Consider the following 19,462-nt stretch of genomic DNA (forward strand, 5'->3'; position numbering starts at 1 on the left):
TGATCTTTTTTGTGACTGAATTTTAAGTTGTCAGATTCTTATGAATGATTTTGGGAGAAAGAAAATACTTTCAAGCCATTTTGAAGATGTTTTGAAAAATTTAAAGAACATTTTAAGGAGAAATTTTTGTCTTACTAGATTTTTAAAATATTTCAGTTTATTTATTTATTTTTAAAAGTAAGCTTTATTTTTTAGAGCAGTTTTAGGTTCACAGCAAAATTGAGTGGAAGGTAGAGAGACTAACCATATACACACAGCGCCCCTTACTATCAAAATCCTGAGTGGTACCTTTGTTCCAATTGACGAACCTATGTTGACATATCACTATGACCCCAAAATCCATAGTTCAATGTAAGTTTTTCATACTCTTGGAATAAATTTAAATCTCAAACTTTTGTTATATGCTGCCTACAAATGTTTCTCTTTGATGTCACATTTGGATTCCTTAGCTTATTCCCCTTTGACTTTTAAAAAATGGCATGGGAAGTACATTTTTTGCTTTTCTTTCTTTTATTTAAGTTTAACATTTAGTATTTTCAAAAAATATATTTTGCTATATGCCTGTCTTTTCTGTCTTTATATTGTACACTGGGCATAGGCTGAAAGGGATCAGTTTAGATTTCCAGTCAGAAATGCAAATGCTTATAGAGACCAGGCAACTATGGAAATGAATCAGGTACGCTGGAGTGAGGCAAGGAGTGGTGAGGTCTGGAGAACTGAAGAACCCTCCCCATGTAAAGATGGCAGCTCCACCTTATTGTTACCATGTGGCAGTACAAGCCCAGGGTGCTACATTTTTCAGTTATATTAAAAGAATTTAAAAAGGAAACTAACATGACTTGAATAGGACTTTGCAATTTTATATCACCTTAGCCTTAATTGGGGCCAAAGTTGAGGACCCAATAACTCATGGACCACTATTTTCATTATTTATTTTTATTGAGCCATTATTTCTAAAAAGATTACGTGTGCTGGGGCCTGCTTTAAGAGCTTTGTGGAACTCAACTCCTTGAATCATTGAACAGCTCTCTGAGATTGGTACTTCTGTTATCCCCACTTGAGAGAGGATATAAGTAAGATACAGAGGGGTAATTGTCTGTGGTAAACAGAATTCTAAGATGCTCCTGAAGATTCCTGCCCCATAGTGTACACACCCCAGATAATCCCCTCCTTTTGAGTGTAGGCAGGCCTGGTGGATATAATGGATGACATTCTTGTGATTCGGTTACATTATATGGCAAAGGTGAAGTGAGTTTGCAGATATATGGTCTCATCAGTTGACTTTGAGGTAATCCAAAGGGAGATTATTTTTGGTGGGCCTGACCTAATCAGGTGAGCTCTTAAAAAGCCTACTCAGGTCTTCCCTAAGGTTAGAAATTTAAAGCACCAGAAATGCTCCTCTTTTGGCCTTGAAGAAGCACACTGCTGTGTGTGGGGAGGGCCATGTGGCAGGGAATGGCACGTGGCTTCTAGGAGAGGGGTCCCCAGTTTTACAATTGCAAGGAATAGAATCCTGTCAACAAACAAACGGTGAGCTTGAGGGTGGAGCCTGAGCCTCACATGAGATCACAACCTTCAGAGACCCTGAGCAAAGGACCCAGGTATACCATGGCTGCATTCTTGACCTACAGAAACTGAGATAAGGAACATGTGTTGTTTTAAACAGCTAAGTTCATGGTAATTTATGATGCAGCCATAGAAAACTAGTAGGGTCACATTGCCAAGGAGTGGCCGAACTGGGGTTTGGCCTCAGGCAGCCCGGCTACAGAGTACACTGCCTTGTGTGATCACTCCTATCCAGAGAGCTCTTTGAACAAGTAATTGTGAAAATGTTTTTTAAAGCTTCTTTTCTGTCCTGCATTACCACAACGTGTGCATTCTACTCTGATCTGCTTCATAAATCCACTTTTATGGGTAACTCAAATTAATTTCTTCAAGTTCTCTTTTTATCTTTTCCCCTAAATTAAAAAGCTGATAGATACACACATACACAAACACAGTTATATACGTGGTTAACAATTACATATTACATATTAAAATTTGTTTTATTAAAAAGCCAGATTTTTTTCGGTATTGTGAACTAATATTAATGTTCCCTTTCTAATCTCTTTGGTATAAAATTGTAAAGACTAATAAGCATTTTAGAATATGTAAATAAAGTATTTGCTGAAAGCTCTGTGAGGTATTGTGGAAAGTTTATTTTCCTGGATTCAATTTGAAAACGATGATGGAATATTTTAGAACTTGGTCGTTTAATTAATGACATTCATCTTGAACTTTCTGACCTTCAGAATTTACAGTTTACCTTACATTTCAGAATCATGAGATGGAATTTATCATTTTTCACTTTACCTTCATCTACTTTTAAATACGTGGGTAGCACTCAAAGCATTGGGAACGACATAGCAGGAGTATATATAATCTACAGTGTGGGCAGTAAAAACTCTAAGGAGAACCTAATAGGCATTTATCAGGTCTTGTTGTAGGCATTAATAATTAATGGATCTGAATGATTAAGGATTATCTACCTTCTTAAATGAGCTGGAATCCAGACCTTTTAAAAAAATGTTTAATTTTGGACTGTGAAATAAACTGATGACATTGCTTTTATCTAGATTGCTCTATTAAATACCGAGGCTTGTTACCAGAGCATGATGCTGTTACCAGGGATTAGTCATTAGGTGACCTGGATCCATCTTGAGTCTTCCACTGAGGATCTTTGTTACCTGAGACACCTGGTTGTCTGTTGTACTTTGTTCAGTACAGGTATAGTCCTGTCTGTGACATTGATAACATCTGCTCTATATAACTTAGTGGATTATTGTAAAGATCAAACAAGGTAATATACTTGAGACATTTTTGAGTGTAGGAGAAAGCTGAACTTTCAGTCTTTGCCCTTCCAGGTATAATAAGTGAATTGCTTTCTTGGGGCAGAATGAGAAATTTAACTGCTCTTTACCCAGGGCAGTCCACCAAATGTCTTCCACATGATCCACTACTGTTTTCCCTGTGGGCAGGCACCTTACTGAATTTTGTTTATCTTTATGCTTTTCATCATCCTGGCCTCTAATACCTACTGATAAAGAAAACTTGCCACTGCTGTTCCCATTTCTGATCCTAACTGGCTGCCACTTCAAAAATGGTTGGAATTCATTGACATTTGCAAAATAATTTTGCTGACTCAGATATTTGAGAGAATAATAAAGGTGAGCATCTTCGTAATTTCATGGGAAATAATCGGTAGCAGGATCTAGGTGATCTCCTCCCTACTCCTTTTTCTGCGTGTTATATTGCCACACATACTGTTTGTTGTGCAAGATAGCATCTCATATGCATGCTGTTCTTTTTTTTTTTTTTAAGATTTTATTTTTAAGTAATCTTCACACCCAACGTGGGGCTGGAACTCCCAACCCTGAGACCAAGAGTCACATGCTCCACCGACCAAGCCAGCCAGGTGCCCCTACACATGGTATTCTTATAAATACGTTGCATTGCTACATATCATATACGTGACATAATGACACATAAGGATATCGTCTCATGTGTTGTTTTAGTCTTCCTAAGGAAGACGTAGAAGCTTCTTTGCTGCTTTTTTTTTCTTCCAAGTTGGGGTTTTTTTGTTTGTTTGTGTTGAGAAAGAGAGACAAGGAGAGCAAGCAGGGAGGGTCAGAAGGAGAGGAGTGAGAGAATCTTAAGCAGGCTCCATGCTCAGCACAGAGCCATGGGGGGAGGGGGGAGCTCAATCTCACAACCCTGACCTGAGCTGAAATCAAAGAGTCTGATGCGTAACTGACTGAGCCACCAGGCGCCCCATTAACAAGTTTTTACTTAAATTCCATTTAGTTAACATACAGTGTAATATTAGTTTCAGGTATACAATGTAGTGATTCCACACATGTGTGTACAACACACATTGCTTTTTTTTTTTTTAATAAAACTTTCTACAGTGAAGTACTTTTCCTGACTTCCCAATGAAATGTGATGCACTTTCATAGCTCTTAATTCTTGTTTGCTTGTGGCATTTGATAATGAGGAATAGGAGCAGATAAAAATGAGAACAAGACATTGGCCCTTACTTTTCCAGGTAACTTTTCAAACAAATAAATAAAATTTAAAAAAATAGAAGTCCTTTTAAAAAAACATACATACATACAAAATTTTAAAAGGTAAAAGGATATGTTACTGCAGAAGAATATTGGCTGAGAAACCAGTTCAGTGACCACCAGAAGTTGGCTGACAAATCCTGGGTGGGGGGCAGAGAGAGAGCCCAAGTGCTTATGTTCAAGACTGAACACTTAAATTCCACACTGTTCAGTTCAAAAGGGAACTGCTGGAGAACTAACCAAGATTTATGAACTGGCACATAAATATGCAGGCCCTGAAACCTGCGTTTGTTGGGAGACTCAAGAGTGAATATGCCTTCTAAGGGAAAACTTGCCTGAAATCAAGTTTAGTAGGATGATAAACAAAATTGAATGCCCAGATTTTTTTTTTTAAGAAGTATAATGGTGGTGCAGGCTATAATACTTACCAGTATAACTGCTCCCTGTTGGCAGAAGCATAAAGGAAGCCAAAATAAAACCAGAGTCTCCCTTCATGAGCATGCCATCTATTGCCAGAGAGTGTGTGTGGTCAGGAGTGTCAAGTGAAGAGAGTCTGGCATGTTTATTTCCATGATAGGAGCAGCCTTACGGGGAGACCTAACCATGTGATGCCTCTGGCCAATTCCGCAGCCTGTGCTTGGATGAACATTTGCAAGACCTGCCTCAGTGACTCTCCTATTTCTGCTATCCAGGTTTCTCCAGCAACTCCTCTAGCTTCTGGTGAACACTTTGTTTCTTTATATATTTGACTCTATGCAGCCTGGCTCTCTTGATAGTTCTTGTAGACCTGGGAGCCAATCTTGACCTAAGGAAGTACTTTTTCTTTTAAAATGACAAAAGTAGTACTTATTTCCTGAAATTAATCAACTAATTAATTCAAACTGTATAGAATTATAAAGAGTGAAAGTTGATTCCCTTTTTCTCCTGTACTCGATCTATAAATACACACACACCCTTTGATCTGACTATTCTACTTCTAGAAGTTTATTCTACAGAAAAACTCAGGTAACTGCACAGAGGTTTATATGCAGGATATTCACAGTATTGCTTATGGAAGTGAAAAATGAGAAATTATCTGAATGTCTGGCAGTGGCTCCCTATTCCAGTGTCCTCTTTGCTAGAGAGGGCCCAAGCCTCACTGGAGATAGAAAGAGCTAGATTACTCTGTGTTACCAGATCAGCTCATACACAGCGTGGTGAGAACGTGAGCTTCTACCTCTTCTTGGTCAGTGATTCCTTCCAAACCTTGGTATGGGTGATTGAAACTGCAGCCGTGGGGGGGCCTGGGTGGCTCAGTTGGTTAAATGTCTGCCCTCGGCCCAGGTCATGATCCTGGCGTCCTGGGATCAAGCCCCACATCAGGCTCCCTGCTCAGCAGGGACTCTGCTCCTCCCTCTCCCTCTGCTCCTCCCCCTGCTTTTGCTCTCTCGCTCACTCATTTTCTTTCTTTATTTCAAATAAATAAAATCTTTAAAAATAAAATAAATCTGCTGTCATGTGATCTATCACCTGTTTGACCATAGTTATGGGGGTAAAAGAGTGACCAGCGTCCACAGATACTCTTGAATGCTTCGGCTCCGTGCGGCTCTTTACTATATGCCTCACATTCTCTCCGTGCGGCTCTTTACTATATGCCTCACATTCTCCTGTGCTGCCTGTGGTGCAGCCTCTCACATTCTTCCCCAGGCTCTTCCCCAAGGGGGGCTTGACTAGACCACGTGTGACCCTGCCTTGGATTGGGACTTACTTTGCATACTTTATTTATATATGTGGGGTTTCTTCTCTTTTATTGTCTTCGGCATGGGAAGGGGTCCTGGAAGAGGGGGCACATATGGGGAGCCTCGCCTTAGTTGCACCCAAAACTCTTTTTGGTCAAACTGCTTTTGGCATTGGTGGTAACACGTAAACATTCCGTAGTTTCTCCATCCTTATTTTGTCTTTTTCGTTGTGTTTTTGTTTTTGTTTTTGTTTTTAATAAGGTCTTTGGTGACCTATAAAAGTTCCCCTGAATTCATTGGCATTCTGGTTTTTTTTAACTTGCCATGATACATTCCCCATCTCCAGTATAATGAATTCTTCCTTTGATTTGTGCCTGCTCATAATGTTTTGAATGATTGGTTAAATAAATTGTGGACCAGCTATTTTGTGTAATTAAAAAGTCTATCCATATGGGGGCACCTGGGTGACTTAGTTGGTTAAGTGTCTGCTTTCAGCTCAAGTCATGATCCCGGAGTCCCAGGATTGAGCCCCACGTTGGGCTCCCTGCTCAGCGGGGACTCTGCTTCTCCCTCTCCCTCTGCTCCTCCCCAGTGCTTGTGTTATCCCTCTCTCTCACCTCTCTCTCTCCCTCTCCCTCTCTCTCAAATAAATAAATTAATAAATAAATAAATCTTTTTTAAAAGTCTATATGTATTGACATGGAAGGCCATCTTTATTGGAAAAAAAAGGCAAGTTGCAGAGTAGATATTTAGAGAAAGTCTGGTTTTACTTTTGCGAAACAACAGTAACAAAAACCCCACATACCACAAATGCTAACTAAACTCAGGAGCCAACTGTGTATGTATATAACATATGTAAATATGTATCAAAAAAGGTCTGGAAGGTTATAGCCCAGACCATTCACAGTGGTTATTTCTGGGAGTAGTTAAACCAAAAATTTTTACTCTTTTGAGGGTCATGGACCTTTTTGTGAATCGAAATGATAAAAAACTTATCCCTATAAAAATATATATATGTACAGTTGGCCCATGAACAATGTGGGGCCTAGGGGTGCTGACCCCCCACGCAGTCAAAGATTCATGTGTAACTTTTGACTCCTCAAAAACTTAACTACTAATAACCTGTTGACTGGAAGCCTTCCCAATAACATAAACAGTCAATTAACGCATTTTGTGTTTTATATCTATTATATACTCTTTCTTATAATAAAGTAAGCTAAAGAAGATGCTATTAAGAAAGTCCTAAGGAAGAGAAGATACATTTACAGTACTGTATTGTAAAAAATCCACATATAAGTGGACCCGTGCTGTCCAGCCTGTGTTGTTCAAGGGTCAATTTATATGCAGAATATTTGCCTGCAATTTTAGGGAATTCAGGGACTCCTCTGATAACTGCTTTTTTTTTTTTTCTTCAGAGTTTAGGACTTTTAATTTGTCCCAAAGTTGCTGAAGCAAAAATCATGATAAAACATTCTGCTTTCCTTTACACCCCCCAACGCAAAAAACAAAAACAAAACTATTTGTAGGAAAAAAATGGTTTTGTACATGGGAAGAAACAATATAAATTCAAAACTTACAGATAAGGATTAGCTCTATCACTCATCTCTTGAAAAAGTTTATGTGAATATCCAGTCAAAACCAACAGGGTATCTCCCTTGAAATGTTATCTATACAAATTTCCAAGTAGACCACAGGATTGTACCGTCTTGGAATGTCCTCAGAAGGCTCCGTCATTGATCAGCTAATGTGTATTGGCATTATGGCCTAATATCAGTCTTGGCTCATCTGTTTTTAAGTACTGAGGAAAGTTTGCCTTCATTCTAATATCTGTTGGGCTTCTGATACCAGACTTTGAGGCACCTGTATGGGCAATGGAAATGACACTGCATCTGTCGGCTAGAGAGAAATTTGTTAATATAAAAGAAGGTTTAGCTCATACTTCCTTAAACTTCTTTTTTAAAGGCCCATACTATCCAAATCATTCTCCTAAAGTCTAAGAAGGCAGTTTTACTGTATATTAAGATAAATAGGACTAACGTGTTTTAAGGCCATATATAAACATTTTTATATATTATAGGCAACATATATATATATACACACGCATACACACACACACATATATACACATACACACATACATACACACACTTCATAGTAAATTGGGTCTTCAAGACAATCAGTATTTGGGAGCACAGTTTTACTATTTTAAATTATAGAGGCTAATGGTATTGTATGTTTGTGTATTTATGGTATATTATTAGGCTTAGTTATGATTGATTTTAGTAAGAGAAATTCCAATTATAAAATTGTTTTTGTGGGCAGATGGGATTTACTTTTCAATATCTGATTGGCACACTTTCTGGAAATGCTCTGGGCAAAGTATAGAGTTGCTTATATATGTTTAGTGTGAAAATAAGTAACCAAGAGCTTGTTTTGCCCCTACAAAACTCAAATATTTATTTACATTTTTATCCACCAAGTGAAGGCCACAAAGCTATCCCTTCTGAAACTAAAGCCTAACTTACAGTATTTTATCAGTCTTTATTATGTAGTATGTATCAAAGACATTTGCATGTTTAGTATGTAAGATGACTTACAATGTTCTGAACTCTGGAGGAGACCCCCAAGGCCTAACTACTGCATCTTTGGCTCCTCTATAAAAGCATCTCAGGTGAGGTCTCTTGGTTGGCAACTAGCTGCTCTGTGGGACAGTCCCCAGTATGTGCTTGTGTTGAGCCTGTGACACTGCCACAGGTTGGTTGCTAAGTCTTACGGTCCTTCCTGGGAGCAGGAACCCCGCAACTGCAATGAGCAAACTCAGCACCCACATCTTAGCTCTAGATATGTTTTCTAATAAAGGATCCAGGGCTCCTTGGAGAAATGGCTAGTTCAGGGCTGGGGCTGGGAGAATAGAAGATGAGTCTGGAATAGCTCTTACGATTATACTTATCTTGATGAGCACTGAGAAATACATAGAATTGTTGAGTCATTATATTGTACACCTGAAACTAATATAACACTGTAGTTAATTATACTTAAATAAAAAAAAGAAAAAATGGGATTTTATATAGTCTCAAAGTATCTCCCTACAGATTAAATATTTGTTGATTACAAAGGGAAAAATAGTAACTTCACAGGGGAGGAGCCTGGCAGACACCACCTTAATAAGAGATCAAAGTTATCCTCAATCAGTAGTGGGACAATTGAAACCTGATAGGATGCAGTGAGAAACACAACTTCACTTCTATGATAGTCCTTCCAAGGATGCATGACCTAAATCTAATCGTGAGGTAACACACACACACACACACACACACACCCCCAAGTTGAGGAATACTCTACAAAGTAGTTGGCCTGGTCCTGGAGTCCCGGGATCGAGTCCCGCATCGGGCTCCCTGCTCAGCGGGGAGTCTGCTTCTCCCTCTCCCGCTCCCCCCTCTTGTGCTCTCTCTCTCTCTCACCCTCTGTCTCAAATAAATAAATAAATAATCTTAAAAAAAAAAAAAAAAGTCATAAAGGTCAAGAGAAGGCTGAGAAGCTGTTCCAGATTGGAAGAGGCGAAACAAGACATGGCAGCTAAATGTGTAGGGTGATTCTGATTTGGATCCTTTCTCCATAAAGGATATTGTTGCGGCAGTTGGTGAAACTTGATCAGGCTCTGAGGACTAGAGGCAGTAATGCATCAATGTTGATTTCCTGATTTTGATGGCTATCTGATTTTGGAGACTATAGGAAATACATACTGAAGCAACATTCATAAACTTTTTAGTCTCAGGACCCCTTTACAACTCTTAAAATATTGAGGACCCCAAAGATCTTTGGTTTATGTGTGATACAGCTGTGAATGTGAATTATCTTAGATATTCAAATTGACTAATTAAAAAAAATTATTTAATTCATGTAAGAGTAACAATAAACCCATTACATGTTTATATAACATTTTTTAGCAGGAAGAACAGCTATAGGTTCTGAAACAAAACAAAACTCAGTGACAAGAGTGGCGTTTTACATTTTTGCAAATCTATTTAATATCTGGCATGGTAGAAGACAGTTACATTTGCATATCTGCTTCTGCATTTAGTCTGCTGCAGGGTTATTTTGGTTGAAGTAGAAGAAAATCTGGCTTTACATGGTAATGTAGTTGGAAAATAGGAAGTGATTTGAATAGCCTCTTCAGGTAATTGTGGATATTCTTCTTTGATACTACATCAAAACTCCGTAAGTGGAGGTTTCTTAAAAGTTAGTTGAAGTATGGAATCTGAAAATGTATCAATGGATTTTCATACTCAGTTACATTAAAATCCATTTGTCCACCTCACACTTTGCATAGGTTTTTTATGCATTATGATTTTGTATCTGTGTGCATTGGTCATCAGACAGTATTGGTTCCTGAGTTTTGCAGATCTCACAAATGTTGACACAGCACCCAAAAAATCACATTTATTAATATCACTCCCAATCTTATCAGAAAAATCTTTTCTCTCAAGCACATGAAGGTAGCTACAAGCTTTCCAAAATTCTGATTTTTCCTTTAAAAGCTCAAATTTTCTCATGGACAATAAATATTGTTGGTTGTTTTTCTTAAAATGAGAGACTCACTTCATTTTTAAAAATATGTCTGCTAAATCTAAAGAAGCATGGTTTTTCTGTCCATTGTTTTTTCAAGTAAAATGGCGCAGTATGAGAACAGGGCCTAACTCCGCTTATACGACTCATTTTCACAGATGCTTCTCCTCAGGACACTCGTCGTATTAGGTGCACAGAAAAAGTGCTTTATGCATACTTCCCATTTTGTCACACCACACATTAAAAAGATGTGTCATCAAGGGTAGAGATTAAATAGAATTAATGATTTTACTGCTTCTTCAAGGGACATTCTTAAACAAAACTGACTTTTTCTTTTTTACTGCAAATCTGTGAAGGATATAGTTAGGTGCTGCTGCTTTAATTCGTGTTAAGGTTTTACCCACATTGCTTTTGTGCCATCAGCGCAAGCCAGTACACTGAAGGATGCACATAATGAACATCGGAGTATTTTTGACTCTGGGCGACCCTCAAAGCCATGGACCACGCTTTGAGAACCACTACATTGAAGTATCTATGGGTGATGGATGACATCTTGTTAGCAACTGAATCTGACATGGTTCCGGAAAAAAAGTTCCTTGTAGAGTATTTGCAATTTTTCTTTGCTTGAGATTATTTCACAATTAAAAAACAAACAAATAAATAATGGCCTTTTAAATGTTGATAACTGAAATTTATGGGAATAATCATTTGCAAGTTTCAGCAATATATCAGTAAGTTCTTATGCAGATTAAATGATGTAATGTCACTTGGTAGAGTTCTTGGCATCTAGCTAATGTTCAATGGATAACTATAATAGTTATTACTCCTGTTCAGTTGGTAGAATATTAACCATAACCCTATGCATTTTTTTTATATGGTACCTCTGGGTTCTTCAGGGCATCTTAGAATCAGAATGATTTGCATCAAGTTCTTATCCTTAGTTCTAAGAGTACAGGAGAAAGAGACTCTAAATCAGGCATTTTTTTGCTTTTATTTTGGTTTGATATGTGAAAACTATGCTCTTTTAACAATTTAAATGAAGAGGAGTTTTTTTTGTGTGTGTTGAACAGAAAGATGGTTCTACTCTTGGCAAAATGTTGTTGAACTATATTTATCTTCCAAGTGTTAATTGTCATAAAGTAAATATTCATTTCAATAGCTGATATTTTAAATTTTATGGTAATTTTTTCAAAAGTTCCTTTTTTTTTTTTTTTTTAAGAAATAAAAGCAACCGTTAACACTTCCTTTTTCTAAATACCAAAATGAGAGACCCAGATCTCGAAAAGAATACTTTTTTCCTGTGGCAGGATTTCACAAAACCACAACAGAATCTTGTGAGAACAAAGTGACAGGTTAAAATAAAAAGTGGTTGCTTAAAAAAAAAAAAAAAGTAGCTCAATCAGAATTTTTAGAAGGTACTGTGTGATATTTGACTTCTAATTAGTTATCTTTCTTTTTGAAATATGAAGAGAGGAATACACAGAGGGTTACAAAAAATATATCTTTTGCTTGCCAACTTGGTTTTTAGTTCACGGTAATCCTGTGTGTACTCTGGCCCAAATCTCATTGGTAGTAATTTCATTTTTTAAGCCAACAAAGAGAGAAGTAAGCTACCTCAAGAAAAAACTCGCTTTACTAAAAAATAACAAACATTTTTTTATGATTTTAAAAAACGCTGAGACATAATTACAGGAACATTGCCTCAGATGCAAAACTATGAAGACTCTTGTAGCTCTAAGGTATGATGGTTTATTAACCAGATTTTAAACCAAATGGATAAAACCATTGTGTCCTCTCTCCCTAAAGCTGTGTGTCTAATCAGACTCTAACTCAGAAGTCTCTCCCAGCCAGCCTGCCTCTCTCCTTAGGGCCCTCCTTTCTCATGGGACTAAAGCAGCAGCTGCTGGGTTCTCTCCTTGTTGCCCACCACTTTTTATAACAGGCTGTGTGTCCTCTCCTCTGCCACCAGCATTTGCTTCCTAAAGTACGTGTGATCTTGTCACTTTCCAGTTTAATAGCCTCATTGCCTCATTATAGGGTTGCCTTTATAGGTGTGTGGCCTCTGCATTCCCGTTTAAAAGGGCCCATACTTGGTTTAATGCTCTGCTGTGGCCATCTTGAAATTCTTAATAATTTTTCAACAAGGGACCCCACATTTTTATTTTGTTTGCTTCAGGCCCCGCAAATTATGTCACTGGTCCTGTTTGTTATCTTGGCACATAAAACCTCTATCTGCTTCCTGCTACAGAATATTTTCTGTCTTCTCCTCCCTGTGCACTATATACTCCATCCACAGGGATTCTTAGAACATGCTTTTCCTTTCCTGCAGTTTCTGCCTCTGCCTACTTCTCCCCCTTCTCTGTGTGGCCAATTCCTACACAAGGACTCAACGCAAATGTCACCTCCTATTTAAAATCCCACTGTGCAAGAGTGAGTTGCTTTCTCTTTGCACTCTTTGTTCATATTAATGAGCAACAGTTGGGTTCATGCATATCTCCTTCACCAAAATATAACCTATTTGAGAGTATCTGCTATTCTACTCAGGGTAAAGTCTGACAAGAGGGTGTACTTCTTGAATTTACTTAGTCAAAATATATATATTGAGCTCCTGTAGTGAATCAGGCTCTGAGTGTGTGGTGGCAAAGCAAAACCCAGACATGGACACTCCTCTCATAGCTGACGATTTAGAGTGAGATGCTTTGTCTGGTTGCCAATGCCTGTGCCCCTGAATGAATGAATGAGCGTAGGCTAAGGTTTTTGGGTCTTAGTTGAGGATGGGAAATCTGCCTTCGTGACTAGTGGTGCTGGCGGAATAAGCACAGAGAATCTTGCATTTGGAAGCTGTCCTCGGTTCATTTTGTGACATTAAAGAGAAGGCTGGATTGTCAGCAGGGTTCTTGGGTTCTTTCATCAAATCGGAGACACCAGTGATCATGAAACAATGAGGCAGCTTATAAGCATTAAGAAAGAAGAATCACTGGTTAAACTGGCATGCCATCCATTGTATGGCATCCTGATTTCAGAGACCAAAAAAGTGAGTAAAAACGTGCCTTTTGGAACTGATAAAACAGAGTAATTCAAAGGTTAATTACACGCAGACTGAGTCAAAGAAATACCTGGACATGAAAGGCGTTGCTAAGAATAGCATATCATGACCATTGATTCCATGAATAATATAGTAATAAAGATAGCACTTTTTTTAAAGTAGAGTTGGATGTGCATATTCAATTTGAAAATAGATATGCAGCTGATGCTAAGAGAAAGAATGAATGATACAGAAAATATGTATGGCAGCCTGTGCTGTTTGGGAAGAAGACAACTCTCCGTGAGGTGGTCATCTTTGTGGAAGTTGGCAGATCTATGTAAAGCAAACATTTGCATAAGACTTGACAGTTCCCTACAATACATTCTCATGTACTCACAAGAACTCTGCAGGGTGGGTATTATTTCTTGTAGTAAGGGGATTCCTGCAGGTGAAAAGGCTTGAGTGAAGGGCCCTCAGCCAACAAGTGGATGAGTTGGCAGCCAAGTCCAGGGCTTCTAACTGCATCCCACGCTTTTTTGAACAAACTCTGTTTTGGTCAGCTCGGGATGCCGTAACAAAACGCCATGGTCTGCCTATCTTAAAGAATACACATTTATTTCTCACAGTTCTAGAGGCTGGGAAGTCCAAGATCAAGGTCCGGCAGATTCAGTTCCTGGTGAGGGTCCCCGTTAGATGGCCGCCTTCTTACTGATGAGAAGGTGGCCTTTCCTTGGTGCGTGCTTGTGGGGAGAGAGCTCTCTCTGTCTTCCTCTTCTCAGGATGACACTCATTCCATCAGGAGAACCTCACCCTCATGACCTCACCTAAACCTAGTTACCTCCTAAGGGTCCCACCTCCAGATACCATCGCATGGGGGGGGTAGGGCTTCAACACATGAATTTGGGGGGACACAAACACTCCACTTACATTGTATTAATGACATCATCTTGGAATCTTTACTAATGTTAGGAATACTTTTTGCATTTTTCTCACCTCAGAACATAAAATTCAGATGTTTCCATTAGCAGGCCTTTTGTTTTGTTTTGTTTTTTTCCTAAGTGTGGAAAATAAACATCCTTATTTGAAAATTTTTTCAAAGGTGCCTTGCCCACCTGAACCCAGTGTCGAACTCGGGGCTTTCAAAAGAATGGAACCTATTCATGTGCTATCAGTAGAACAGATTTGCATCGTATATGGTTTTTATTTATTTCAGTTGGTTGTTCTAATTAAATAGCCCATAATGAATAAAATATAATAACCTTGGCTTAAAATAAAGAAATACTTGGTTTGGGATGGAATCCTGGTGATACTATGATGGATTTTTTTTTATTTGACTGAAAGTGGGTCTCTTCATATGAGATTAAAATGATCATGAGAGTGTTTTCAAGGGCAATGAAAAAAAGAAATGGACCATTATTTGTGTAGCATCTCTGATAATTATAATTAAATGGGTCTTTAAAAATGGAGTCAGATGAATTATTCCCTTCTAGGGCACAATCACCTGTTTCTCCATAGCTACACAAAGGAGGCTTTCTCTGTGGGGAGATATCTCACCCTGAGGGGTAGGGGACAAGGGAGATGGTAAGGGCTGGGGGCAAAAAGAAGGAAAATAGCAAAAGGAGGGAAGTAGAGAGAATTTAGTTAGGGGATATTTTGTTCTTTGTTTTCCCCTTAAAATTAGAAAAAGTACAAAAGACTCATTGTGCTTTTTACATCTCTAAATACTCTAAAACATTTTATGTGAAAATGGAGGGGTTTTTAAAAACATGCAATACATTTTTATGGTTCTAAATTGCATTTAATGAATTTAGATTTAAGAAGCTAAAATTGGTAGGTGTTGAATATAGTACTATTTCCCCAAGAGTCGCTCCTCTCCCCTAATTATCTTTTTCAGGACTAGGGATAGGGAGAGTGGTCCATGACTAAAATATCTTCAACCTTCATCTCTGTGACCTGAGTTAAGCTCCTAGAGTACTTTATTCATGAGACTGGATGGTTTCCTACAACTCTAAAATGTTTCTGCCTCTATGAGAATGATAGTCCAACTCATGCAGGACAAATGGAAGGACTGAGTTGTTTCTTAATTTATCTTAATGCTTTAAAATGCCTAACAGTAAGCACTTTATGTTGTTATGCCTCATAATGGACATCTCTTACCAGTGTATAGTTTTATTTCTATAGGGAAGAGTTTCAGAAGTTACTGAGAAGGTGATTTTAATAAATGGGCTGTGTCAGCCTCGATGTATTTACTCACATGGCAGACATTTGAGTGACCTCTGTTATATGCCAGGCATTGTGCTGGGTGCTGGTATACAAAGATGACAGAGAACGATCTGTGTTTGTTAGGAAATAGACTGTTTGCATAACATATTATGATGCTTACTAAGGTTATATAGAGGGCCTCTAGGAACATAGCTGAGAGAGTAAGTAAGTAGTTTTACCTTGGAGGAAATGGGAATCCTGAAAAGACAGTCCACAAGGCTGGTGACATAACTTGAATCTTAAATGATGAAATTTACAATATGGAAAAGATGGGGAAGGGTGAAAGAAACTTAGGGCAAAAACTGATCATTTATTTGGAGCAGATGTAGGGACAAATGAGAATTAATATATTATTTTTGGTTTTATTAATAAAAAATTATAAATAATACATGAGTTTATGTAGATGAGATTTCTTTTCTAGCATTCTCAGGCCCCCTTTCCCCAGGCACACAGAGGAAAAATAGGAGTCTTTCTAAGACCTATACAATTATTCTTAGGGAAAGACTGTTAAATTTGAGAGATGTCAATTTGTTGTTTTTTTTAAGATTTTATTTATTTGACAGAGAGAGACACAGTGAGAAAGGGAACACAAGCAGGGGGAATGGGAGAGGGAGAAGCAGGCTTCCCACTGAGCAGGGAGCCCGATGCGGGGCTCGATCCCAGGACCCCAGGATCATGACCTGAGCCGAAGGCAGACGCTTAACGACTGAGCCACCCAGGCGCCCCAGGGAGATGTCAATTTGTTGAGCAAAATAAAAATAATGATGGCCAGACCTCTGAGTAAAAATCAGCCATGTGACTGGAGGAGCAGGGCACCCATGCTTGAAAGTGGTAGAATGCTTGAGGCTATGAGGATGTTCAATATTCTATAGCTCTATAGTTTTAAATAATATTTCTTTCTCTTATTCTACCATTGTAGTTGGGTAGCTTTCAGGGGACTAGTAGATAAAAATGGAATAATGGTATCATCCCAGTTATTTCTTGGCTTCATTCTCCATAAGCCAGAGCTGATTTTCTGCCTCTATTTCTGGTGAGTTGACTGCCTTGAACCGCCCATACCACTCATCAGCTTTTGCTTCTTAGGTTTTGGTCTTCGCCTAGGCTGAGAAACAGTGAGCCAAGACCATCTCAGAATCACTTCAATCTGAAAAAACTGAGGAGGGCATGATTGTATTTGGCCACAATTTAAGTAGCAGGATGCCAGCCTATGCAATTTCAAATACCAAGTGGTTTGACAGTAGGAATAATCAACAGTGTTGAGTATCTTTGCATAACGGTGTGTAATATTCTAATAATGACATTCTTTAGTTCTTTAATTTCTTTAAGAATTTACAATCACAAGATTTTACTGTGAGACATTAAGTAAATGGAGAGAGCCTGGAGGGAATGCCACATTGTCATCCTTCATAAAGTGCAAAAGCCCTGAATGTGTTTGGGGGACATTCTGAGTTTAAAGAATTGCTCAAGGAGCACCCTGGTGGCTCAGTTGTTAAGCATCAGACTCTTGATTTCGGCTCAGGTCGTGATCTCAGGGTCCTGGGATCAAGCCCTGTGACAGGCTCTGCACTCAGCACGGAGTCTGCTTGTCCCTCTCCCTCTGCTCCTCCGCCCCCATCATGTGCGCACATGCGCTCTCTCTCTCTCAAATAAATAAAATCTTAGAAAAAGAGAGAATTGCTTAGGGCCTATGTGGCTAGAGCCGGGGACAGCGGGGAGAGTAGGGAGGTGGCGGTCAGTTCAGAGCGGTATTAGGCCATTGCTGCAGACTGTGACTCTTACCGTAAGCCAGCTGGAGCTCTGGAAGTGTGTGAGGGGGTGGGGGACGTGATCAGACAGCCCTACATTGCAGAAGAAGCAGCTCATGATGGAGGCAGTGGAGAAAAGGTAGAAAAGCAGTGTTAACTGCACTAGGACATGATTCAGGGTAATCCAGGTACAAGTTCAAAATCGGATTTATCTTGAAAAGCTTGCATCAGAAGCCATTTTGCTTATCCTAATGTGAGTACAAAGAAAAGCTTACTTGAGGGTTCTTATTAAATAAAATAACATTCTTTCCAAAAGGGTCTCTGAATATGTTTAGCAGCCTATCTATACAAGACTCTACATTATAAGTACATTCCCCAAATCCTGTGAGATTTAAAAGAGTAAATTTGATTCAGGAGTTGTGAGGTGGCTTTTATTAGTAGAGAGATTTTTCTTAAATGTCAGTATATAGCCCTAGTGTGGAAACATGCTTTGTTTTTCTCAAAATAAATAGATAAATTTATCTCATTTCATTCCTGAATGAAGTTTTACATTTAATAAAAGGTACCCTTCAGCATTTTGATTTGGGTCTTTTTTTTTTTTCTTGTAAATCTGTGGCTCTAATAAGGGCAGTGTTCTCTACTTACTGGTGGTAAATCCTGGGAAGCATTTATAATAAGACCTGTTGGATGAGCTGTTGTGACGGGACACCTTGGTCTGTGGCTCTCCATTACATGAACACATACAGTAACTCATTGACACTGGAATATAAGTGTGCCTTTAACAACCAGATATGGTATTTTCTTTTTTTTTTTTTTTTAAGGATTTTATTTATTTATCTGAGAGTGAGTGAGAGAGAGAGAAGGAGCAGAGGGAGAGGGAGAAGCAGACTCCCTGCTGAGTGGGAAGCCTGACGTGGGGCTCAATCCCCAGATGCTGGGATCATGACCTGAGCCGAAGGCAGACGCTTAACCGACTGAGCCACCCAGGCGCCCCAACACCAGATAGGTATTTTCTAGGTCACATATTCTCCTCTCCAGTTTATTCATGGATTCCTACCTCAGGTCAATACTTTTCATTGAGACTAAGAAACAGATCTCTTGTGAACCAGCTCTTCAGTTGTAGGCAGAACTCCTTTTAGATCAAGAATAGCAGTGTCCTTTGTGGATTAATGTTGCAGACTCTGTGATGAGCCAACATTGACTTCGAATGAAGAAAAGTTTATTTTTTTGGAAGCAGGATTTTTAAATGAATTCTTCTGAATTCTCATCAAGTTCCAAAGAGTAAACATTCTTAGCCACCTGAACTGCACTAAGGGAAGTGAGAGCAGCGTTAGTGGAGGAGAGAGGAGACTTAGCATTTATGGAGTGCCTTCTGCATACCACCAGATAGCACTTGAGCCTCGAAGCAGAGGTTGGGTAGCATTACTTTCATTATCAGGAGAGGATGCTGAGGCTCGTGGAGGATATGTGACTTGCTCAAAGTCATTTAGCAAATAGGTACAAAATTAAAATTGGTACCTGTGTCTGGAGGACCTCACAGTCCATGCCTTCTCAAATGGACTCACGAGGGAGGGCGGAAGTGAACACTGCATTACCTCAGTGAGTTCGGTTTCTCCAGAGTCCCATTTCTCAATGTGTGATTTCCATTAGCTCTGTGTGTACTTGTGTTGTCCTGAGCAAAATAGAACACCGAGGACTGTCTTCTGTCATTTTGTAGCTCTGTCACTGTGCATTTTGTGTGGGTTTTTTAATGTGGTGACCATTAACTGTTAATCAAGGCCCTAAATTCCACGACGATGATACTCATTTTATTTCCATTTTAATAAGATGAACTTTTATATATCACCCTTTAAAACATTTTGCAACATAAAGACTTCTATCTGAAATTATGAAGCATCAGTTTGCAATTAAAATTAAAAAAAAAACAGTGGTATTTAAAGAGTATATAACATTATGATACGAATCATGTTTTACTATTTGTACCTAAGAGTCTAAAAAGGAGTCATTATTGATTTATAGAAGGAGAACTGGTTAAGGAACAGT

General features: G+C 38.7%; 1 protein-coding gene across 1 annotated transcript in view; it reads left to right on the forward strand.

Moving 5' to 3' along the window:
* Nucleotides 1–19,462, forward strand: part of HSD17B12 (hydroxysteroid 17-beta dehydrogenase 12) — a 156,439-nt gene that overhangs the window by 80,133 nt on the left and 56,844 nt on the right. The gene's annotated exons all lie outside the window — the stretch shown is intronic.

The sequence above is a fragment of the Phoca vitulina genome, unplaced genomic scaffold, assembly GCF_004348235.1.
Source record: "Phoca vitulina isolate PV1807 unplaced genomic scaffold, GSC_HSeal_1.0 scaffold16, whole genome shotgun sequence".
In the NCBI taxonomy this organism is placed as follows: domain Eukaryota; kingdom Metazoa; phylum Chordata; class Mammalia; order Carnivora; family Phocidae; genus Phoca; species Phoca vitulina.